We start from the raw sequence: 25,841 nt of genomic DNA on the forward strand, positions 1-25,841 counted from the left end.
AAACTGTATTTTTAGCAAACATGTTTGCTGTTTGTTTTAACAAATTTGTTTCAGTAAATCTACGTAACTTCTATTGCCAGGGATATCGTAGATGGTGTCGTGCTCAGTGCAGCTGTGATGCACAAACAAGTCATCCTTTGGATCCGGTTGAGTATTGAACAGTAGGTGAATTTTTGAAGAGCCGTCCACCAGACCACAACATCATATAGCATTAAAGGTCTGACAACTGCAGTATATACCCAGTGCATGAGGCGCGGTCTATACCACCAAATTTTGCCAATGGCTCTCTTGCAGGTGTTTTGGGCAAGAGTTGCTTTCGTGCCCTTTCCAAAATGTTTGGTTTGAAGTTCAATTTCCTGTCCAGCAAAACACCCAGGTATTTTGGTCTTTATGTAAATGAAACAATCTCTTTTCCCAAGGAGACAGTTGTGTCTCCTGCTGAATAGAACTGCTTCTGTCTTGCACGGATTTACGCTTATACCACTTTCAGTAGCTCACTTAGCTGCTGCACGTAGAGCTTCCTGAAGTAAATCGCTTAGAGTGCTGGGAAACTTTCCCCTAACCGCATACGCTGCCACTTTTAACCTTTTTCTTCCAGAGATAATAATATATTGTTAATGGCTTTATTCCAAAGTAGAGGAGTAGTACACCTCCTCAAGGTGTTCCTCTGCTGACCCATCTTTTTAGATCCACATATTCCAAGCGTGCCGTAATGCATCTTTTAGTAAGTCAGTTATTAATAAACTTTCTTACGGTAGAGTTGATGCCTGGAAACTCCAACTCCTTCATGATTGACGTCGGTTGTACATTATTGAAAGCACCTTCAATGTCAAGAAAATCTACTATTGTATATTTCTTGACAGCTAGAGACACCTCCTCCTTGACAGCGAGAGAACCCACCTACCGATCCTGGATCTTAACTTCTTAAGTCTCTAGAGGTCGCCGTTCTTATCCGGCTTAGCTGAAATTTTGTAGGAGGTGTTTTATTATGACTTTAAACAACTGTGTTTATTAAGTTTGTTTATTATAACCTGATATAGTTGCCATAAAAACTGATCCCGGTTCTTAACTTCTGGAGCCTCAAGAGGGCTCATTTATTATCCGATTTGGCTCAAATTATGCATGAAGTGTTTTCTTTAGATTTCCAGCAATTATGTCAATTTCATAATCTGATACAAGTCTCTAGAGGCACGACGACTTCTCCTATGACCTTCTACATACATACGTGCCAAATATGGTCCGAATCGGTCTATAATCTCATATACCTCCCATACGAACTGATCTCCCTATCATACATCTTGAGGCTCTAGAGGCCGCAATTGTTATCCGATTGGGTTGAAATTTTGCACAATGACTCCTACTATGTTCTCCAACATCCTAACCAAGTATGGCCGCAAGGCAGCCATAACCTGTTGAAATTCTAACAGCATAACAATTTTTATCCATTGTATGCCTATAAAGAAAAACCAGGCAAAGAACTTGACATGGAATATAAGATTCGGCCCGGCCGAACTTAGCACGCTTTTACTTGTTTTATAATATTTTTTTGTTTTAGACATTGATATTTAACGTTCGGTTCATCGAGAGCAAAGTTTCGATTTGTTTTTATTCACTCTACCGTTAACATGATTGATGAAATAAAAACCTTATCATTCTTATAACACATTAGAAGCCATAAATGCAATTTTTATTGCGACGATGGAAGTTGTCACCATTAATACAAATTATCCTGCGTTGTGTAGATTAGTCAAGATATTTTCCCACATATTACACCCTATGTACATTGGGGAGGGTTGAAAATATTTAAAAAGTTGCGAATTACCCACTTAATAACAAGTAAAAACGCATTGAGTTCGGCCGGGCCGAACTTTGGATACCCGCCACTTCGGATATATATGATCATTTTAAACTCAGTACGTCAAGTCCAAGGAAAATACCCCTTTTATGATATCTTAGCAGCTATATCGAAATATGGTCCGATCTGGTCCAAACTCGCCACTGACTTCGAGGGTTCTAATACAATTCACTATCCTAGACCATAAAACGGGTGATTCATCTATATGATAAATATAAATTCAATGAAATCGGGTATAAAAGCGCCTTTTGTGGCGCCTGGAATAAAATCAGAAGATCGGTATATATGACAGCTATATTTAAATATATATTGATCTGAAGCATATCGGTCACGGATATCGATAAGCCCAACACTTCATTGAGCCAAATTACAGAGAAATCGGATAATAAATGAGATATTTATGGCCCCCGACTTAAATCGATTGATCGGTATATATTATCCAAATATAGACCGATCGGGACCATATAGAGTATGGATGTCAAAGAGCCTAACATAACACATACTGCAAAATTTCAGCGAAATCGGATATTAAATACGTCTTTGTGGGCTCAAGACTTGACATTTTGTTAATTCTTTTTTGTTAACGTCTTCTTTTCCGTTTGTTTGGGAATTAGTCAAAATCAGAAAAAAATAGAAATAGCTTTCGATCACGAAATTGATTGATCCAATTAATTATACCCTACACCACCACTGTGGTACAGGGTATTATAAGTTAGTGCATTGTTTTGTAACACCCAGTAGGAAGAGTGATGGACCCGTTCTCAGACTCAGAATTACTTTCTGATTCGAATTAGCTGTGTCCATCTGTCTGTCTGTCCATATTAATTTGTGAAGAAATACAGGTCGCAATTTACATCTGATGGTCTTCAAATTTGGCATATAATTTTTTTTTTGCGTAGACACGAAGCCTGTTGAATATCGGTTCAGATTTGGATGTAGCTACCATATATATGTTCGTCTGATTTGCAGTAATAACACAATAAAAAGGTAATTGTTTATCTGATTCTCTCTAAATTTAGCAGGAAGGATTTTGTTATGACTCTCGACATTTCTGGTGAATTTCATCGAAATCGGTTCAGATTTAGATTTAGATATAGCTGCCATATATGGTCGGATCTTGACTTCTTGAGCCTCTAGGTGGCGCAATGCTTTTCCGGTTTGGCAAAATTTTTTTTCAAAATCGAAAGTTTGCCCAAATTCTCTGTTACTGTGAAATTGGTAAAGATACCTCAAAATTTTCATTGAAAATTATCGCTCTGAATGCAGCAACTGACCCATTGGCGGTAACATTTTGTCATAAAATCAGAGCAACATTTTTTACTGCTTGCCAACTCACTATTTATACGTCAATCGTAATCTTTTAAATCCTTTAAAATGTGGTTGTCTTTGCGATTATCTTAGTTTTATAGTCATAGTTCCGGCGTAATTTTTTCTTTTCAAAAAAAAAAAAAAAAAAAATATCTTCAAATATTCTCAAAACTCAAATTCTCAAGAAAGCATACTAACTGATGTTAAATGTCCTAGCGCAAACGTTAGTGTAATATAAAACTTGATCTCATAGACGAAAGTATGTGCCTAATAGGATTTAAGAAACATCTTTAAATTTCAATAAAGTTGTTCGTACATAACACTTAATGAAATCATTATTCGCAAAATCTTTTGATTGTAAAAAGATTGCAAATTTTCAATAAAAAACGAATTTGTTTCATTTGAGAAAATTATTTTAAAATGTAAATTATTCAGGGTGATCATTTCGGGGATAAAATTGTGTTTCAGATTCTTTAAAAAAATTTATTTCATTACTGATGTACTATTACTAAATTTCCCATGAACATTTCATTAAGGAATAGGAGATATTTTTTCATATCAATAAGTGCTGTCCGATTAAAGCCTAAGCTCAATGATAAGAGGCCTTCTCTTTTATGGCAAGTCCAAACGGCGTTCCGCCTGATACCTCACCAGCATTACATTGTAGCCAGCAAATGTAAGGGGAAAACCACCGTTGAACATTTTGTCTGATATTCACGCCGGGGTTTGAACCCAGGCGTTCGGCATCATAAGCGGATATGCAAACCTCTTCGCCACGGTAGCCTCCACGTTATGGGTGTCTTAGACCAATGTTGTTGTTGTAGCCACATTTGCATGTGAAGGTGGCGACCCTCGTCAAGATCCTGTAGGTGAGCAAGCTTGTTCGGGTCCAAAGGACGGATCGCCACAGGAACGTGTTGGTCATTTGTTATTTAGAGGCGCCAATAACTCGCCTTGTCATATCGAGCATCAAAGGCTCTCAGTATATGTGCAAGAACCGGTGCCGCCCGGCCTCTCATTGAGACTCTCTGCTCGATATCGCCGATTGTCCGCGACTGCTGTTGCGGCTACTCCGTATGGAACATTACACTATCTGCAACCTGTGGACGCACCCGGTAGCTCGCAGCTAAGGTTCTATAGCAATGAATACCACACAGATTGGACCTCAAAGTTCCAGCCTATGTGGTGCTCACAGCTACCCCTTCCAATGTTTCGAAGACAATGGCAAACGGAATGAAAACGTTAGTATAGCTCCATCCCTTGTTGGAGGATATAAAAACAAGAGGATTTGTTGTTATGACCTCCTTTTAGCTTTCTCTACTTTGCATTGTATATCTCTCCATTACATTACGTGTCTCTAATGACAACGGGGATTCCCATTATGCTGAGCAGCACTACGCTACTCTTGGGTAAAATTGGCGTTCAAAAATGAATCATTCAATACGAATCAACCACTTTACTTCTTTGGAGTATCGTATGGCAATACTTCGAGATCATTGGCCAAATGATTTTTATGAGTAATTGGAGGGGTTCTAGTGATTCGCAAAGTTTATCTTTCCCCTGTTTTGTCGTTTCCTTTCAATTATTTTGTGGTATCATGCAAATTACTCAATAAACCCACAATCTTTGTTTGTCAATAAACCCACAATCTTTGAATTCTAGCAGCTGTAATTCAATAACAATTACAAAAGACTTGATGTGAACTGTTTTTAATGGATACATTTCAATCGATATATTGTTATACTCACCACCGATGGATGGGGGTATATTCATTTTGTCATTTCGTTTGCAACACATTGAAATATCCATTTCCGACCTTATAAAGTATATATATTTTTGATCGTCGTAAAAATCTAAGACGATTTAGCCATGTCCGTCCGTCTGTTTAAATTAAAAATAAAGATATTGAGTTGAAACTTGGCATAAATTATTTTTTGTCCACAGGCAGGTTAAGTTCGAAGATGGGCTTATCGGACTATATCTTGATATAGCCCCCACATTAGCTGAACTCCTGATTTAAAATCTTGAGCCCATTTATTACCCGATTTTGCTTAAATTGTGTACAATGAGTTGCGTTAGGCTCTTCGACATCCGTACTCTATATGGTCCCAATCTGTCTATATTTTGATGTATGTATATGTCATATATACCAGTCTTCCGATTTTAGTCCAGGGACCATAAATGAGGTCTGATCAAGGCAGCTATATGCAAATATGATCCAATTTTGACCATATTCGATTCAGATATCGAGTGGTATAGTGCAATTAACTATTCTAAATTTCAACGAAATCGCGAGCCATTTATAGATAAAAGATCCTAAATCGGCAGATCGGTTAATAAGCATCCATACCGATACATAGACCGATCTGTGCGGAAAACATGTTACGGGCTGATGCCACCACCGCAGCTTTTGAATTTTTGGAGTCCATATTGAGCCTACTGCTGAAAGGCTTTAACATTTTTGCGTAAAAGGTAGTACCTTTGTCTTTGTTTTTTTTTTGTTTTTGAGGAGTGAAATGCAAACACTTCCGCTCTACTAAATGTATACCAAATTTGTCAAAAAATAGATTAGGCATGAAGTCAGCTGAAAATAGGAGCAAGTAGGGTCCAAGGAGTCAATTAGGGGTATCGGTTTATATGGGGGATATATTAACCGATAAATCTAATGACCAGGCAGATTTCAGTCTTCTATGGGTTAACATTGAGACCGCTAGGTCCAGCAAAGTTGTGTGCCATTTGCAAGACCCTTTCGGCCCTTCTGCATAGCTGGTTCGGGTTCTTACCCCTTAGAAGTATTATAATATCGACTCAATTATGGTGGTCAATTATGGTTCTGTAGTAACGCCGGAAATATTCCATCAGGTCTGGGTGACTTAAATGGTTTGAAGCTCCTCAAGGCTTCCTTGACCATAAACTCTGTAATGATAAGCCTTCGATCATCCGCACTATTCCAAGATTTCGGTGTCTCCGTGAGTCCCATCGTAAGATGTGGAAAATGCGTTTTTATCAAAACCCTCAACATGTACTCCGCTGTCTCTGCTCTCAGTCTGCTACTAACGTTTCAGTTTAGGCATGGGTTTTTGAGAGACACTTTTTCATCTTGACGGCGTCATTAACGTTATCGACCTGATCGCAGAAAAGCTTCCAGGAGACACGTTTTGTCGCTCACATCCCAATACACATCCCAATATTCTTCTGTTTTCTTAAGACGTGGTATATTATAAAATCTGCGGACCTCTTTCCCAATGTTGCGAATCTCCCCGGTCATCCGCGGTTTTTCTTGGGCTTATTTCCTTTCTCGAAAAGGACAATTATCTTCGATAGACTTCATTAGTGCAATCGTTATACTGTTGACAATCTAAATTATCTTGCCCAAGTCTTCTGAGTAGTCTTGCGAATTTTGGCCAGTTTGTTTTCAACTTATTACGGAAGCTTGTCGGATTTGGCGCTGACCGTGCTATTCTAAACCTTATGTAGCGATGGTCAGAGAAGGAATGCTCCATGGAGACCTCCTTTCATAAACCTCATCGGTTAGATTTTTCGAACATATTGTCACATCTAAAAGCTCCTCCCTAATGCTATTAACTAAAGTAGCGGTGTTACCAATATTAAGTGTTATTAGGTCGTTAATATTCAAGAATTCTGCTAAGGCTTATCCCCGTTTGTTAATGTTGGTACTACCCCATGAAATGTGGTGAGAGTTCGCATCACACCCTATAAGTACCCCATTTCCTGTCTGGTTTGCCTTCCTCACCATCCGTTGCAGCTCCGACGGGGCTGGCGGTGTCAGAGAGTCGAAAGATAGATATAGCGATGCCAGGATTAATCCACCATCTCCCCGTCTCATCACTGTTGCATCCAACGTTGACAACTCTGGGGAAAATATGTAATTTAAATTTCTATGACAAATAACGTAGGTCCTCGGTCGAGTACCAGAGTTAGCATATAATAATTGATAGTTGACAAGGCCCGGGTCGTCCATGGCTCCTGAATTAAGGCAATATGAATCTTGCACTTGCTGATTTTCTCCACCAGAACGTGTGTAGCTGTCTCGCTCCGGTGAAGGTTTATCAGAATGACTTCAATCATTGGTCCTCCAGTAAATGGGCTTCTTGGGAGTGGACTATGGTGTCATCGTCGGCTCCCTGTTCGTTAAATGCATTGAATCTCCTGTCACTGCACTGCCTGATGGTCTAATGTTAGGATCTTTGCCTATCCTAATCTTCCATATCTTAAGTAAATGGGCTTCTTGGGAGTAGGTGATATATTGAGATTCCTGTCACTGTACTGCCTGATGTTTCAATATTAGGACCTTTGTCTATCCTAGACCTCCGAATCTTGATGGTTACATCATTGGGTCTTCTTTCGTCAGGCTGTGTTGAGTCTCCCGGCCCTATACTGCCTAATATTTCAATATTAGGATCTTATCTTGTCCTGGTCTTACCACTAAAATACTTTTTGAAAAAATTTAATATAACGGTTATTATTTGTCATTCCGTTTGCAACGCATCGAAATATCTGTTTCTGACCCTATAAAGTATATATATTCTTGATAGGCGTAAAAATCTAAGGCGATCTAGCCTAGTCCGTTCGTCCGTCTGTCTGTTGAAATCACGCTACAGTCTTTAAAAATAGAGATATTGAGCTGAAACTTTGCACAGATTCTTTTAAAAAGCCACATTTATTATCCGATTTTACTGAAATTTGGGACAGTGAATTGAGTTAGGCCACTCGTCACCCTTCTTCAATTTGGCCCAGATCAGTTCAGATTTGGATATACCTGCCATATAGACTGATCTCTCGATTTAAGGTTTTGTGCCCATAAAAGGCACATTTATAGTCCGATCCCTTCGTCAGCCCTCTTCAATTTGGCCCAGATCGGTTTAGATTTTGATATACCTCACATATAAACCGATCTTTCGATTTAAAGTCTTGACCCCATAAAGGCACATTTATAATTAGATTTCGCTGAAATTTGACTTATGTTAGGCTTTTCGACATCCGTGTCGTATATGGTTCAGATCGGTCTATATTTGAATATGGCTACCAAAAAAAACAATATTTTGTTCTACAAAATTGAACCATGACTTGTACTTAATTGACCATTCAATATCCGTGTCGAATTTGGTCCAAATCGGACCATATTTCGATAAGGTTTCTATGGGGACATTAATTATGATTTTTTCACCGGATTATGAGGAAATTTGGTTTACATATATACCTGAGGTGGTGGGTAACGTCTTTTTTCTTTTTTTTTGATTAGACGATTTGGCAGAAATTTGGCATAATTCGTTGTGTTGGAATCGTCGACAACCGTGCCCGATATGGTTCAGATCGGTCTATAATTGGATATAGCTGTCATCTATACTGATTTTCCGGTTTTAGTTCAGGGGCCATAAAAGACGCATTTATTACCAAATTTCACTGAATTTATATTTATCATATAGACTAATCTTGTGGGCCACCATAGTCCAGAGTTTAGCATGTTTGCCTTTAACGCTGAACGACTGGGTTCGAATCCTGGCAGGAACATAAGAAAATTTTTCAGCGGTGGTAATCCTCTCCTAATGCTGACGACATTTGTGAGGTACTTTGCCGTTCGGACTCGGTTGTAAAAAGGAGGTCCCTTATCATTGAGCTTAAAATTGAATCGGACAGCACTCATTGTGAGAAGTTTGTCCCAGTCCCTTAGTGGAATTTTCATAGGCAAATTTGAATAGACTAATCACCCGTTATATGGTTAAGACAGTGAATTGTGTTAGAAGCTCGTCGTCCCAGATCGGATCATATTTCCATATAGCTCCTAAGATTTCATAAAAGGTGTTTTTTTTACCGGACTTGACGTAATGAGGTTATTATATGGTGGGTATCCAAAGTACGGCCCAGCCGAACCCTAATGCGTTTTTACTTGTTCAAATGTAATGTAGAAATATGCCCAATGCATTGAATCATTGTTATTGATTTGTTATCAAACGATAGTGCCAATAAAACAAATTATTGAGCCATTAATATTTAGCTTTAGAGCAACACAACATCAACAAATCACTATCAAAGTGTGAAATTGTAATTCGAATTTAATTTAGAATTCATAGTACACTTTCAGAGATTTGATAATTAATTGTGCAAGGGTTAAAATATCAGATTAGTTGTTTACACAGAATGCTACAAATTAAAATCAAGTTAGGGTACTTTGTATCACTTTTCGGCGAATACAAATTCGGCTTATAATAAAGCTCGGTCCAATGGTCCAGATTCACAGCTTATCGATAACAAATTTAGCAGGATTTTTTGGTCTTCTTTGTTAGGGAAGCTAATTTGGATATATTTTAAACGCCAACTAGCTATTCACAGATTGAAACTACTGATAAAAGCCTATACTGGTGAAAGTAGTAAATTTTGAACAAAAATTGAGTATTACTTTATAATACTCGATTCTTTAAACTATACTGAACATCGGTTTATTTCTCTCTATTCTGTTGATAGTGTTCATTATTACTGCACATTGAACCTCATTTAATACTATCAATACCTTCCTACGGTAAATATTCTACGTTTTTCCAACAAGTAAACATCAAAAATAGCCTAAAGTTGCTTATCTCCTATTATTGTTCCACAAATTTGCGCCTGTGACTTGAATGCTGTAATACTCGTTGTATGTATAAATTATAGTGTTGAGATTTTAATGCAATTACACCACAAAAAAATGTTTCTCACTACTATCAGTGACATTGAGTATTACGAGTACTAATCCGTCTCAAGTTTAAGGCAACGTATGGATATGTTTGCAAACGATTTGATAATAGAAACGCGAAAGTGTTTACTTTGTTGACTCACGTGTTTATTAATGATAATAGAGAAAATAATATTAAAATCAAATAAATAAGACATAAACAAATGTTCAGCTAAGTTTATTTGAGAATTTGATGAGTGCGCAATCAATTTTTTTAAATTTTAGATTACAATTGAACTTTTTTATGTTCATTTATAAACTGCTATTATCAATGTATGCCATATTAAACGAAATACTGGCTAGACATATTTGCCAGATTGATAATCAGTCTGAATTGTTTGTAGGTGAAGGATGAATTTGCCTTGAAGTTTCTAAAAGTGGCCAGACTACACTGAAAGAAATTTTGTATTAGAAAAAACAATTTTCGGATTAACAAAATTTAATTGAAGTCTAGGAGACATCCTTCGAGAAGTTTTCCGCGAAATGGGCTGAGAAAATTGATTTAGGTGTAACTTATATTATAAACAAATTATTCTTTTCGGCAGAAAGCAACAACAAGCTGCTTTTCTCAAGCAACAACTACGTTGACAGCAGTATGTAGTTACAACGCACAGTGGGAGAAAATCGAGAAAAAGCTAGTAAAAAATGTGCCGTGCCGTGTGCCGTAAATGGTAAGAGCTGAGGTGTAAGCGCGTTAGGCCCCTAAAATTGGTCACCTCGGTATTTTAAAAAATTATTCAGGCTGCCAAATCTTTATTTTTGTTCCGATTTTCAAAATTCAAAAATTTTTGCTGGATAGTGCTCAAAAATCCCTAAAAAACATTAGACATTTTTGGTCGATATTGGCTTCGTATTTTTCAATTTACGAATGTATTTGAGGTTCGATTTTCATTTTTATGCATGATTTGGACTCATAACAAGATTTACAATGACTTTGCCGCAAAATGTGTCCACAACTGTTTATTCAGTTAAAAGTTAAATAGCTTAGAAATCAAAAACAAAAAAAAAAAAAAAAAAAAAAAAATGTGAAGAAGGTGTATTTTATGCATTTTTTGTTCAAAAAAAAAAATATTATCATTGATTAGTTGTTATTGAAAAAACTTGTTTAAATGCCTTTTTTTGTGAAGAAGACACTGTAGATGCTTTTTCAGCAAACTTGGAATAAGATATGTCAAATTTTGCTTAAGTGCTACATGTACTCCAAAATAGGCAATTTTGTATTAAAAAATTGGAAAACCCTTCGAGTTAAAAAATTCCAAAGCCCCCAATTGGGCAAATGTTTTTTACTCCATATGTTCTCTAAACCCATGCCAAATTTTTGCTACCAATATGTGTAGCCTCCACAGCAAATTTACCGAAAAATGCCGATTTTGAAAACAAAATGATGGTTATCCTAACACTGTAGCATGTTGTTTAGGTTATAGAGACAGGCTTACTTGGACAATTTTTGTCCATTGTGTTACCACTGTCGACCAAGAAATGGGTGGCAGAAAGTGATTTAGAAGTTAATCCGTCTAAGAGAGAAGTAGCTTTTTTTCTGCCAAAGAAACAAGGTATCTTTCTCCTTGGGTGGGGAATATGTTGCATTTACTGAAAGCACAGAATAATTGGGTGTTTTGTTGTACGGAAAATTTTACTTCAAATCTAAAATTTGAAAAAGACCAAAACGGCAACTCTTGCCCTATATAGCTGCAAGAAGGCTTTTGTCAAAATGTGAGGGGCTTTACCGCGTACCAGTTGTCAGATTTATAATGCTATTAGCTGAGTCCGGCCCGCTCTGCTGCGTCCAATCATGCTATGTTGGAGTGCAGTACTCAAAATTTGGAAATTTCTGCTTAATTTCAGTTGAAAATGTATTCTAATTTTTCTGTGGATTTTCTCTACTCTCAAATACCTCTTATTTATACTCCACATTGCAATTGTTGGTAAAAACTCCCGTTTGGGGTGGGGTGGACCCCAGAGACTTGGTCTCAAAAGTGGAAGTCAATTTCGTTTTCTATTCACAAAGTTCTTTCATTTACGATCCATATTCCCACAGTCGGTAAATTGTCCGACTTGAGGTTTTTTTTTGGGTATAGGTGACCCACGAAGCACTTATTCCCACAATTTGATAGCAGATTTGTTTTCTACTCTCAAATACCTTAAATTTCATACCCATATTGTAGTGATTGGTGTATGTATTCGTTTGGCGGGTTTTGGGGGTGGGCGACCCTCTTAGGCATCCCACCCCATATTTTGAAACCAAATTTTTGTTTTAGCTTACTGTAAGTGTGCACTTTCGCTTAAATCACCCCACCTATCACCGAGATCTAGTTTTTTTTTGAAAATTAGGTTAAGGGGGAGTGTCCGCCATATCGTCGTAAAAATTTAGCCATGTCCGTCCGTCCGTCCATGTGTTGAAATCACGCCACAGTATTTAAAAAATAGAGATATTAAGCTAAAACTTCGCACAGATTCTTTTTTGTCCATAGGCAGGTTAAATTCGAAGATGGGCTATATCGGACTATATCTTGATATATCCCCCCTACAGACCGATAGGCCACTCGACATCCTTCTTCAGTTTGGCTCAGATCGATCCAGATTTGGATATAGCTGCCATATAGAGCGATCTCTCGATTTAAGGTCTTGGACCAATAAAATGTGCATTTATTGTTTGATATCCTTTTCACTTGTTATATTTGATAAGATATGGTATTGTGGTCTAGACAGCGCTCCAAAAACCCACCTACTGTTCAATATTCAGTCCAAATCAATGGATGGATTGTTTGCCCAACATAGCGACATTAAAGACGACACCATTGGAACGTCACCCCATTACCGTAGTGTATATCAAGGGGAGACCCTATTCATATTCGAGGTGGATACAGCTCACCGGAATTTTGCCGAATTAGATGGGAAATTAAGCCCACCTTGAAATGCAGGACGCCGTCAACTTTTAGGCTTTATTGATATAGACCTGTTTGTAAAGGGTGATTTTTTTGAGGTTAGGATTTTCATGCATTAGTATTTGACAGATCACGTGGGATTTCAGACATGGTGTCAAAGAGAAAGATGCTCAGTATGCTTTGACATTTCATCATGAATAGACTTACTAACGAGCAACGCTTGCAAATCATTGAATTTTATTACCAAAATCAGTGTTCGGTTCGAAATGTGTTCAAATTTTGACAAATTTTGTTCAGCGATGAGGCTCATTTCTGGTTGAATGGCTACGTAAATAAGCAAAATTGCCGCATTTGGAGTGAAGAGCAACCAGAAGCCGTTCAAGAACTGCCCATGCATCCCGAAAAATGCACTGTTTGGTGTGGTTTCTACGCTGGTGGAATCATTGGACCGTATTTTTTCAAAGATGCTGTTGGACGCAACGTTACGGTGAATGAACACATTTCGAACCGAACACTGATTTTGGTAATAAAATTCAATGATTTGCAAGCGTTGCTCGTTAGTAAGTCTATTCATGATGAAATGTCAAAGCATACTGAGCATCTTTCTCTTTGACACCATGTCTGAAATCCCACGTGATCTGTCAAATACTAATGCATGAAAATCCTAACCTCAAAAAAATCACCCTTTACTATATAAGGAAATTATATAAGGGTAAAAAGGTATGAGGCTGATGCAAAAGTGTCACTGAGCTAAATCTCTTCGCAGAGAAGTTTTAAGTGGCATAAGGCCTTTTATATGACGCTAGCATTATTGACCAGATAGCCAACTCTTTTTTATACCCACCACCATAGGATAGGGGGTAAATTCATTTAGTCATTCCGTTTGCAACACATCGAAAATTTCCGACCACACAAACTTTAAATATTTCGGAACGTCGTAAAATTCTAAGACGATTTAACGATGTACGTGTGTCTGTCCATCCGTCAGTTGTAATCGCTTTACAGCCTTCAAAAATTGAGATATTGAGCTGAAATTTGGCGCAGATTCGTCTTTTTGCTGCAGGTTAAGTTCCTCAACTGACCAATTCAGACCATATTTAGATATAGCTGCTATATTGACCGATCTGCCGATAAAGGGTCTTAAGCCAATAAAAGCTTTATTTACATCCCGACTTCACTGATATTTTAAACAGCGAGGTTTTTTAGCCTCCGGACATCCGACATATATATGGTTCAGATCGGACTATATTTGGATATAGGTGCCATATAGACCCAACTGCCGATAAAGAATCTGAAGCCCTTAAGCTTTATTTTATATCAGATTTCGATAAAATTTGAAACAGTGAGCTGATTTAAGCCTCCTGACATCCGACCTAAATATGGTTCAGATCGGACTATATTTTGATATAGTTGCCATATAGACCGATCTGCCGATAAACGGCTGAAAGCCCATAAAACCCTTATTTATTACCCAATTTCGCTGAAATTTTAAACAATGAGTATTATTAATACTGCCGAATTCCGATTTTAACATGGTTCAGATCTAACTATATTTAGATATAGCTGCCTTATAAACCGATCTGACGATTTTGGGTCTTAAGCCCATAAAAGCCGCAATTATTATCAGATTTCGCTGAAATTTGAAATAATGAGTTGATTAAACTCCGACTCAAATATGGTTCAGATAGGTCTTTATTCAGATAAAACTGCCATATAGAGCGATCTGCTGATTAAGGGTCTTGAGTCTATAAAATCTGCATTTATAACCTGACTTCGCTGAAACTTAAAACAGTGAGTTGTTTTAAGCCTTTCGTCCAAATCGGGCAATATATACGATTGAAGGTCTTAAGCCCATAAAAGCCTCAGATATATTCCGATTTCGCTAAAATTTTAAATAGCGAGTTATTTTAAGCCTCCGTACATCCGACCTAAATATGATTCAGATCGAACTATGTTTTGATACAGCTGACATATAGACCAATCTGCCGATTTTGGGTCTTAAGCCCATAAAAGCCGCAATTATTATCCGATTTCTCTGAAAATAAATAGTGAGTTGATTAAAGCATCCCGATATCCGATTTAGCATGGTTCAGATCGGTCTTTATTCAGATATAGCTGTCATATAGATCGATCTGCCTATTAAGAGTCTTATTACCAGATTTTGCTGGAATTTGACACATTGACTTGTATTAAGCCCCCCGTCATCCCACCATCATATGGTTCAGATCACACTATATTTAGATATAGCTGCCATATAGACCGATCGTCCATTTTAGGGTCTTAGTCCCATAATAAAACTGTGTAAGTATGATTCAGGCCACCTCCATTTGCATATTACTATAGATATTGTTATAAAAGAGGATGGTTAATTTATCCATTGTGGTGGGTATCCAAAGTTCGTGAATTTTCATTGTATTTTCGCTTTTTCGTTAATATTTTTCACGCACTGTTCATAAACAGACCGTGGAGATAATTTGTGTGACCCCCACAATTTTCTTATATACTTTCTGTTTATGCAGAGATGCATGCATAGTGGAGGGTATATAAGATTACTTCCGTAAGGGCCGCTCAAACTTAAAACTAGATTTTTAAACAATTTTCGTTGCATTCTATATATTTAACTTATTTGATTATGGGTTATCCAAAACCACTGCCTGTTTTAGTAATCACACATATCATTCCCTCCCTACGTTGAGTTGCAAGTGGCACATTTTTGAGGCTGCCATTAAAGATCTTTATAAAATGCAACACATTCTCAAACATTCCTTCTTGGGAATGCTAGCAGCCGTAAATGAATTTTTTAAACGTTTACCTATTGAGAGGACATTTCGCGCTCGAATCTATAAATACACAAGGGCCACCACATCGATTGGTCATAATGGAATGTATCTTCCTTGGTTTCAAGTACAGCTTCCATTGGCACATTTTTTCTTGTTCTTGTTTTTCTCTGAGTGCGTGAGATGGGCCTTTCAAAAAAAAAAAAATGTCCAGACCACAGTCTTCTTTCTTTGCGGTCATTCACTTTACCAATGTATTCATCACTTTATACGGAAGACTTGAACAGTTTATATTTCTTTGGATGCATTTTATTTTAATACTTATTATGCATCATATCGCTTTGCAAAAAAATGTTCACAGATGAGAAGTAACAAGAACAAAAAAAAACGTTTATTGTGAATAGGTACACTTTTAACATAAAACGAAAAAATAAATAATCAAATTAAATCACACAAATATAAATGCACAAACATTTTGAAAGAATAAACAAAAACAGTGGGTAATGGATATAAAAAGAAAACAAATTAAATAAACCGAAAAAAATCTTATGCACAAAAAAGGCAAATAAAAAATTTAATTATAAAAAAAAGCATCCATAATAAATATACGTAATAATAAATCAAGTGCTTTTAGGACTTACGGTAAACTGGGAGCTAAACATTTTATCAACTATTTTGGGCATATAAACAAAATGACGACAATTATATGAAAACGCGCAAAGCTCAGCCGCGCCGAATCTTGAGTACTCATCACCAAGAATTTGGCGAATAATTTTAAGTGGATATCATAAATCATAAGGTCAGACGTGGGAACATCGACTCGAATATCAACAATGTCAAGACAGCTTAGGTTAGGTTTAAGTGCCAGTCTGCCATTAGACTCACTCAGACGTTATCGTCCATTGTGATACCACAGGAACAGAAAAAGGAATATGCCTTCTAGTTCCTACCGTTGAACCATCCGGATCGCTTTTAACTTTCGAATGTTCACATCCGCTAAATCAGACAGGTCCTCAAAGAAATGAGAACCTAAAGTGGAAATCCCTCTGACTGCTAGTGCGGGACATACACAGAGAAGGTGTTCTATACTCTCTTCTTATTTGATGTCCTCACAATTTTTGCAAAAGTCGTTGCTGTCTGTCAGCATGTTTTCCGATTAGACAGTGACCTGTCATGACGGACACAATGACTGAGACGTTTGTTCTAGCCAATAACAGCAAAGCTGTGACTTCTTTAAGTCTAGATTAGGCCACATAGTTTTGGAATGCTCACAGTCTCCTCTCTGTGACCATCTATCATTCGTTGTCCTTCGGCCCTGGTCCTGAATACTTAGCTTACATGTTGCTAGAGCCATACCAACAGAGTCCAGTATCCCTGGAATGTGGAAGGTAGTTCCCAGACTCGAAAGTTTGTCCGCTTTACAATTCCCTGGGATATCTCTGTGGTACCCAGAACAGGTGAATATTGAACTGTTCAGTCATCTCGTTGAGAGATCTGCGACAGTCGAGGGCGGTTTTTGAGTTCAGAAATACGATCTCCAGGGATTTAATGGTTGTCTGAGAAGATATTTATGCCAATCATCGTAACGACATTATATCTTAGCCATTCCACCACTTCTTTAATTGCAAGGATTTCCGCTTGATACACACTGCAGTGGTCAGGTAACCTTTTCGATATGACCAGTTCTAGATCTTTAGAGAACACCCCAAAGCCCACCTAGTAGTTTAGTTTGTGACTACCGTATAGAAGTCTATGTAACTTCTGTTACCGGGGATATCGTAGTTCCAATCGGTTCTATCAGGAATAGTGGTAAAGTACTTTTTGTAAAAAAGCGGCTCAAGTAGGGTGAACATCGGATATTGTATCAAGGATAACACAGTGTCCGTATCCGTCACATGACCAATGAGAAAGCTCTCTTAACCTCACGGCAGTGGTCGCTGGAATTTGGCAGAGGCATAATGTCCTACTGAAAAGAACTACTTCTTCAAGAAATGCTACCATTTTATATTCCTTGACAGCGAAAGAAACCGTCTATGTAGCCGACCAGGTCGTGAAGGGCTGTTTCAGTGAATTTGCCTTAACTATATGCATAATGCTGCCGCGACAGGCGATCTCCAGAGATCTTTGCTAATAGGACGAAAATTTTTGGCCTTCGTGTGGTAGGATTTTCCTGCTTTCGGAATGAAAATGACCTTCGTGTCCCTCCATCCCACAATTATTTATGACATTCTGATACAAGCAGAGTATATCTCCCTAAGCCAAGGAACCAGTCTATCAGACACAGCTTGTTATTCAACCGGTGATACATCATGGCCTGGCTACCTAAAGGAGTCGCAACTTATTATCGCCCAAACGATTTTCGGCTCAGACACAATTTTTCTAGTAGCCTCCGACGAATGCATACCAGTGACAACCTCTTCTGGCGCCACGTTATCCGTTGGAAAATTACCCAGGAAATGTGTATCAACGAGTAGTTCTAGTGTTTCTTCACTAGACATTGTCCAAACATTCTCTGACTTCTGAATATACCCCACCGTAATAGGTCTCGAGGACAGAATCTTAGAGGCCTCAGATGTATCCTCCACGGAGCTGCAGAATTCTACCCAGGATTTGTTCTGAAATATTCCTCCACACACCAATGGTTCCTGGATAAGAACCACGTCAAATCCCACTGCCATCAGGAGGGAGTGCCGTTGAAACTGCCTTACAATGGTGGAGATTTATCTGTAGAAATCGGACCATAGTCAGGATTCAACTTCCACCACTGTTGTGTTAGCTTCGTTTTCTGATTCTACCAGTAGTTCATCCCCACAATATTCGTTAGAACTTGTCATGATGAGCTTCCGTACGCATCCATGGGTTGGTGAGACAGCTGTGGAACCACTCTTCCTCAGGACACTGGACACTTGCGATGTGGCCGTTTTCTCCTTAATGCTTCACCAACTGCTGCTGTCGAAGTATTTTTTGAGTTCAGTGCTTCCCGCAAACGCACACCTTGAGCCCAGCCCAACTTTGTGAGCCACCCACACAGGGCTTGTCTGGTCCCTAGTCTAAAGGCGTTAAATCGCACGATCTAGGCGGCCAATTGACCGGTCCCGAACGTGAAATAAAATGTTCACTGAACTCGCCCTCAATAAGTCCATTGTTACGCGTGCTGTGCGGTATGTGGCATCGTTTTGTTGAAACCACATGTCATGCAAGTCAAGCTCTTGCATTTTGGGCAAAAAAAGTTGGATATCATCTCAAGGTAGCGCTCACCATTCACAGTTATAATGCGATTCGCATCATCTTTGAAGAAGTACGATCCAATGATGTCACCAGCGCGTAAACCGCACCAAACTGTGACTTTTTCTGTATGCATTGGTAGCTCTTGCAATGCTTCTGGTTAATCTCCATTTCAAAATCAAAAATTCTTCTTATTTACATACCGATTGAGCAAAAACGAGCTTTGTCGCTCAATGGAAGAAGCGCGCGATAAACTTTCTTAACAGAGCACGCATTTTGATAATAAAATTTTTTACTTTGCAAGCGTTGTTCGTTTGTAAGGCGATTCATGATTAAATTATAGACCAAACTGAAGATATTTTACAGTGAAACAAAACACGATACGAGCGTGAGCGGTTTAAACCAGTGTAGCTAAAAAATCACCCTTTATATCCATTTTGGGTCGATCTGGAAATAAGCCTTACACAAGTTATAAATCCAAATTCCGGTTAATAAATGAGGCTTTTATGAGGGTACGATCCTAAGTCGGCCGATGGGACTACATGGCAATCCAAATAAGGTCTCATGTGAACCATATTCGGTTCGGATATTGGTAGGCTTGCCGCAACTCACTGTCCCAAATTTCAACCAAATCGGAAAATGAATGCGCTTTTTATGTGCTTAAGACCTTAAGTCAGGCGATCGTTCTATGTGGCAGCTATATCCAAATATGGTCCGATCGTATCCATATTTGTTCGGATATCAAGTGCCCTTATTACTGTTCCGAATTTCGATTAAATTAGGTAATTAAAGCGCTTTTTATTAAATCGGTAGATCGGTCTATATAGCAGCTATATCTAAATGTGATGTGAATCATGCTTAGGTAGAAATCGGATAATAAATGCACATTTTATGATCTTAAACCCCTAAATCAGAACATTGGTCTATATGGCAGCTATTTCCAAATATGATCCGATTTGGCCCGTTTAAGAACTTTACCTGCGTATTAACGAAATCTGGATCTGTGGAAAATTTCAGCTCTATATCACAATTTTTGAGGCTGTAGAGCAGTGGCGAACATATACACAAACACTATTACACATATTTGTGTACGTTTTCCAGAACATAAATCCATGGGCTTGGAAATATTACGGACACTAGCACATGTGCCCAACACTGTTGTATAGTGATTACAACAGACGGACAGACACACAGACATCGATGAATCGTCTCATATACTTTGTAGGGTCGGAAATTTAAATTTCGATGTGTTACAAATGGAATGACGATGTTAGTATACCCCTATCCTATGGTGGAGGGTATAATAAAGTCATAAATAGATATCAATATGTACAAACAAAAAAATCCAAAATAAACAAAAACATCTTTTATGTACTAAAAAAGACAAAGTTTTCTTTTTAATCTTCATATATTTTGGAATTTAATAATTGTTGAGGAATCGAAATGAATTATTTTTATCATTTTCAGACAAAATTTATTGTTTCCATGATTAGTTATACTGTCTAATCTATTAAAAGTCAGCAATTTAGCTGATAATGAATGTTTTAGTGTCTTCCATAGATAAGATTTTGTTGTATTTAAAGAAATAAAAAAAGGTTGACCCATAACAAGACAAAACAAACAATTAGGAAAAAAAAAACACTGCACTATAAGATGTGTTTAGCGTTTGACTACCAGAAAATTTTCGGCTAAGTTATAGGGGTTACCGAATATCTGTAGTAAGATTTATTTACGCTCATAGTTTTTATACATTCCATCAAAGGATGGGGTATATTAATTGCTTCATTCCGTTTGTAACAACTCGAAATATTGGTCTAAGACCCCATAAAGTATGAATATTTTTAGTCGCCACAACATTTTAAGTCGATTTAGTCCTATCAGTCAATCTGTCTTTGGAAAGCAATATTCAAGCTAGCCGTAATTTTGAATTTTTTTTCGTGAAGGTAGCCCAAAAAGGGTCGAGAATATTGATGCCATGCGTGAACTTATAATGCAAGATTGTCTTGTGACGTACCGTGAGATAGAGGATGCCTCTACGTCACATGACAATCTTGCAATTTCTTTCACCAGCACACATTCAATATTGCATGAACACCTCGCCGTAAAAAAGGTTTTTTCTCGTTAGATTCCCCAAAATTTGACAATTGCTCAAAAAAGGCTTGTGCGAAAAAATGTTGAACAAATACGTTTCAAAATACATTTATAAGATCATCACAGGTGGCGAGTCGTTGATCGACTGTGTGGGTTTTCGAAGACCAGCCAAATCCAACGAAAACTCTTCGGGGAAGAAGTACTTTGAAGCAAATGGTCGCTTATTTCTTCATCAAAACTGGTCATGGGGCGACTGTTCCGCTTGAGCAACGTAGGAGGGTCAACTCTGAGTAGTACACCACAATTTGATTGCCTGAAGTCTTGGAAGAAATTCGAAAAACCAACAAGAGAAGACAAATCATTGTTCACCATGGCAATGCGAGCTCTCACACATCGGCTCAAACTAGCGCCTTTTTGATCGACAAAAACGTCGAATTAATGGGTCATCTATTGTACAGCCTTGACTTTGTTCCCAATGACTTTTTTGTATTTCCGCACATTAAAATAAAAATGATTGGTAAATGATTTCATGCTACACGGATTTCATGTTACACGGATAGATGAAAGTTGTAGGACAGAGTGGACCTGGCGATCTACATGGTATACCAACTACCTAACCATACTGCGGTCCTGCATGCGGAGATCTGGGCGATCACGGAATGGTGTTAACGCCATGTATGAACATCTTTACGGATAGTAAAAGTAAATAATTGGAGTGTAAGAATCAGAGTAACGCCTTCTCTGAGTATGGCACGATCCGCATCGTTTGGGTGTCAGGTCAATGCGTAGTAAGTGGTAAGGAAAGGGCAGACGAATTTATCGTACGGGTCAGAGGATTGCCATCAGTAAACTTGGTAAATGGAAACATCTCAGGTCGAAGCAGTCCGAATTAACTGTGGAACACTGAAACGCTCCGTAGGACGAGGAAACCGTTTTGGTGGACTAGGATCGAGTCTACCACTGAAAGAAAGCAGGGAGTAGGTTGGTCACGTAGATCGTCGGACGATCTTATGTTAATGAAGATGATGAGACGTTGGAGCATTTTATTTGTCGTTGCCCGGTTTTCGTGTCTAACAGATACCGGCACGTAGGTGGGGACATTATACCAGAAATGAACCAATTTAGAGGAGTGGCATGGAAAACAATTACTTTAGTATTTTAGTATTTAGAGAGCACAAAAAGCCGATAAGTGGCTTAGGTGTATGTCCATAGTAGCATGGAGCGGATTAATATCTGCACCCTCTTTCCAACCTATCCTAACCTATGTGAAATAGGTGCCTTAGTGGATTTTACTGTTCTAAATTTCAGCAAAATTGGGTAATAAATACGACTTTTGTGCGCTTAAGGCGCTGAATCGATGTAACAAAAGTGTATCAAAAATATGCTGGCAATGCAAGCCGAAAATGCAGCTAATATTGGAAACATGCGTGGTGTTTACGAGTCAATAAAACAAATGAGCGGCAACAATGTAAGACCAACGGCTATAAAGGCGCATTTATTACTCCAATTCGCTGAAACAGTGAGTTGTTTAAGCCTCCTATCATCCGAGCAGAATATGGTCCAAATCGAAACATGTTAAGATACAGTACCATATGGACCGATCTGCCAATTTGGGTTCTTAAGCTCATTAAAGCCGCATTTATTACTCCATATCACTGATATTGGAAACAGTGAATTGTATAAAGCCTCCCGACATCATAACATAAAATGGTTCAGATTGAACCAGTTTTTGATAAAGCTGCTATATAGACCGATCTGATGTTTAATGATCTTAAGCCTATACAAGCCTTATTTAGTACCTGATTTCAATAAAATCTGAAACAGTGAGTTGTTTAAAGCCTTCTGTCATCCGACCGAAATATGGTCCAGATCGGATATGTAGCTATAGCTGTCATATAGACCGATCTTCCAATTTAGGTTCTTTATCGGATTTATTACCCGATTTCACTGAAACTATGACTTGTATAAGTGTTCTCGGCACCTGGAACGAAAAGGATTCAAACCAGCCCATATTTGGAAATAAATATGGATATGGTAGTCGAATTATAATAAAAAAAGATGATGAATATATGCATGTTGGTGGGTATCAAAAGTCCGACACGACCGAATTTAAAACGTTTTTACTTGATAATGTTAATGTGACTAGGGAATTGCAATGGCCCAGACTGGCATCCGAATAAGCTCACCTTTCATAATGGGCTACCCATTCAACCTTAATCTAGGTTAAGGAAGGCATTTTGAAAATTGGTGCCAGAAGTTAATTTCTGGCGGTATATAAGCAGCATGACATTAACATGGTTGCATAATAGTGTTATCAGTACTTTCACAAATACTCAGAAAAATGTATTACTGTAACAGCAGAAAATCTTCTGAAAATGAGAAATCAGTATTTTTTTTTGCTGCAACAACAAACATTTTCTGCTATCTCAGATGGTAGTGTTAAAAACATTCTAACGGCGTTATTAATATTTGAAAAAAAATTTACACTACATTGCATCTTTTAATATTTACACATAATTTTCTCCAATATCCTATGATAATTTCTTAAATATTTCAAATAACAGCAGGCAAAATCATAAAAAGTTTATACATTTTTATAGGAAACCAGCGGTTATCAACAAACATAGTTCTCTGGATGTAACCTCGTTTATTTTCTTTTTTTGGAAATTTTAATAAATGGTTGCAGGGCATTGTACATTTAAAGCACGATAATTATTCTCTATCATAAAAATACAATAAACATGTGTGTTTGTACAGACTTGTTTTAATGATTAAGTGCAGGTTCGTTTTTAAAAGTAAGCCCAATGTACATTTTTAGATAATTTCAATATGCATGTGAATCCAGTAAGAAAACAGAGAATGCCTTGCCTCACAAAGCAAAAGCAGAGTTTAGATCAGCGATGGACAAACACCCATAATGCTGGACATTATTGTGTACGCTTATAAGAATATAAGCCCGCGGGCTGGGGCGAAATATGCAAATGTATGCGTATGCCCATAACTGGTTTAAGTCTATCTAACTGAATCTAACCATCATTAAAACAATCATTAATAAGTAAAAAAGCCGTGCCGAACTTTTGATACCCACTACCATTGATATATTTATTATCCCATTTTAATATAACTCTAATATATCCATATTAACATCCAAATATGGACTGATATGTATCATATATAGTTTAGGTCTCGAGACGTCTTGTACAAGACACAGAAATCGGGTAATAAAAGAGACTTTTATGGGCTTAGTTGCTAAAATTGACAGATGGGTCTATAAGGTAGCTGTATCCAAATATGGTCCAATCTTGACAATTTTCGGTTCGGAAATGGGCTGGCCTAGTGCAACTCAATGTTCCAAATTTTCAATCGAGTAATAAATCCAGATTTTATAGGCTAAAGATCTGTCATATGACAGCTATATCCTTTTCGTGATTTTTCGAACATATTATAGCTCGAGATCGTATTCAATGCTTTCAATTCAAAGAATAGCTTAGCAAAGAACTTATAATGGTTAGGCAAGTGTGTGTTGTTATTCAAAACACTTCGACTGGCATGGTTGATCGCGATTTTTGATAAGCCATGTATCTTCAACATCATTTTTGTCAAATTGATTAAAGTGTTCTACATACTCAAATACTATTGAGTATGGTGTAGAGCAAGCTTTTATTTAGAAATAGGGCTAACTCTTCTTAGCGCAGAAGAGTTAGCCTTACATGGTCTTACATTCCACTAGTCCGATACAAACTATTCATCAATGCTAAGAACAACAACAACAATGTTCTATATCTATAAAAATATCGACTGGCCTATGTTATAATGTTCAAAATTTCAGCGAAATCGGGTAATAAATGCGCCTTTTATGGACAAAAGACCCTAAATCTATAACTCATGTTAGGTTTTTTTAATGGGATTAATACCCTAAATCGAAAAATCGGTCGATATGGCAGCTAAATCTAAATGTGGTGCGATATGGATCGGATGACGGGAGGCTCAATGCAACTCAAATTGCAGCGGCATATCGGTCTATATGACAGCTATATCTCAATATGGTTCGACCTGGACTATAGTCGGGCCGGGTATGCGGAGTCTTAGTATAACCTACGGTTTCAAATTTTAACGAAATAAGATAATAAGTGCGGCTTTTATGGGCTTAAGACCCTATATTGCTAGATCGTCTATATGGCAGATATGAATATCCAAACATACTTGGATTTTTAACATTCATGATGAACGGAATAATGAATAATTGATTTGAAATTATTGTATGCCTGCCCAACAAGACAAAGTCTTATAAATTACAGTACAGCTTTATAGGTACATTCATACATCCGAATTGAAAAAAATAAAAAAAAAATTGCAAAAACTACATCCAAATTAGAAAACATATAAAAAATTCCGATTCTATTGCAGGATTTTGTCCGGCTTTAGACCATTGTTTAATGCTTTCTATTCAAAGAATAATATAGCAGAAAACATTTAAAAGTCCGCAAAAGTGTGTTTTATTGCCAGAAACATTTGACTGATTACCCGTATCGCGATTTCAATTTCGACCACGAAATATCAACAGCGGAGTTGTCATATGGATCATGGTTCTTTACAACGATCCCAACTAGAGTAGGTTGTAAAGAGCCCTGTTCAAATTCAGATGTATGCTTTACAACCAACTCTAGTTGGGATGGTTGTAAAGCACCATCGGCTTTGAGTCAGTTGGTCAGAAAGATCATTAGCATACATTGCAAAAAGAAGTGGACCAATAATCGATCCTTGGGGAACTCCTTTTTCTACTGCTAATGGTTGCGATCTCGAGGTCGCTACGTACACCGATTGTGATCTATTATTGAGGTAGGACATTAGAAGTCTAGTTGACGTTCTATAGCGAAGTTTGAAGAAAAGATTCAGATGTTCAGCGGTATCGAATGCTTTCGAGTGATCAAGGAGAACCAGAAAACATGCCTTGTGGTTATCAATATCCG

The 25,841-nt window shown here is 37.7% G+C and overlaps 1 protein-coding gene across 1 annotated transcript in view; it reads right to left on the minus strand.

Moving 5' to 3' along the window:
- Positions 1–25,841, minus strand: part of LOC106086208 (aspartate--tRNA ligase, mitochondrial) — a 340,688-nt gene that overhangs the window by 35,209 nt on the left and 279,638 nt on the right. The gene's annotated exons all lie outside the window — the stretch shown is intronic.

Source organism: Stomoxys calcitrans, chromosome 3 (genome assembly GCF_963082655.1).
Source record: "Stomoxys calcitrans chromosome 3, idStoCalc2.1, whole genome shotgun sequence".
In the NCBI taxonomy this organism is placed as follows: domain Eukaryota; kingdom Metazoa; phylum Arthropoda; class Insecta; order Diptera; family Muscidae; genus Stomoxys; species Stomoxys calcitrans.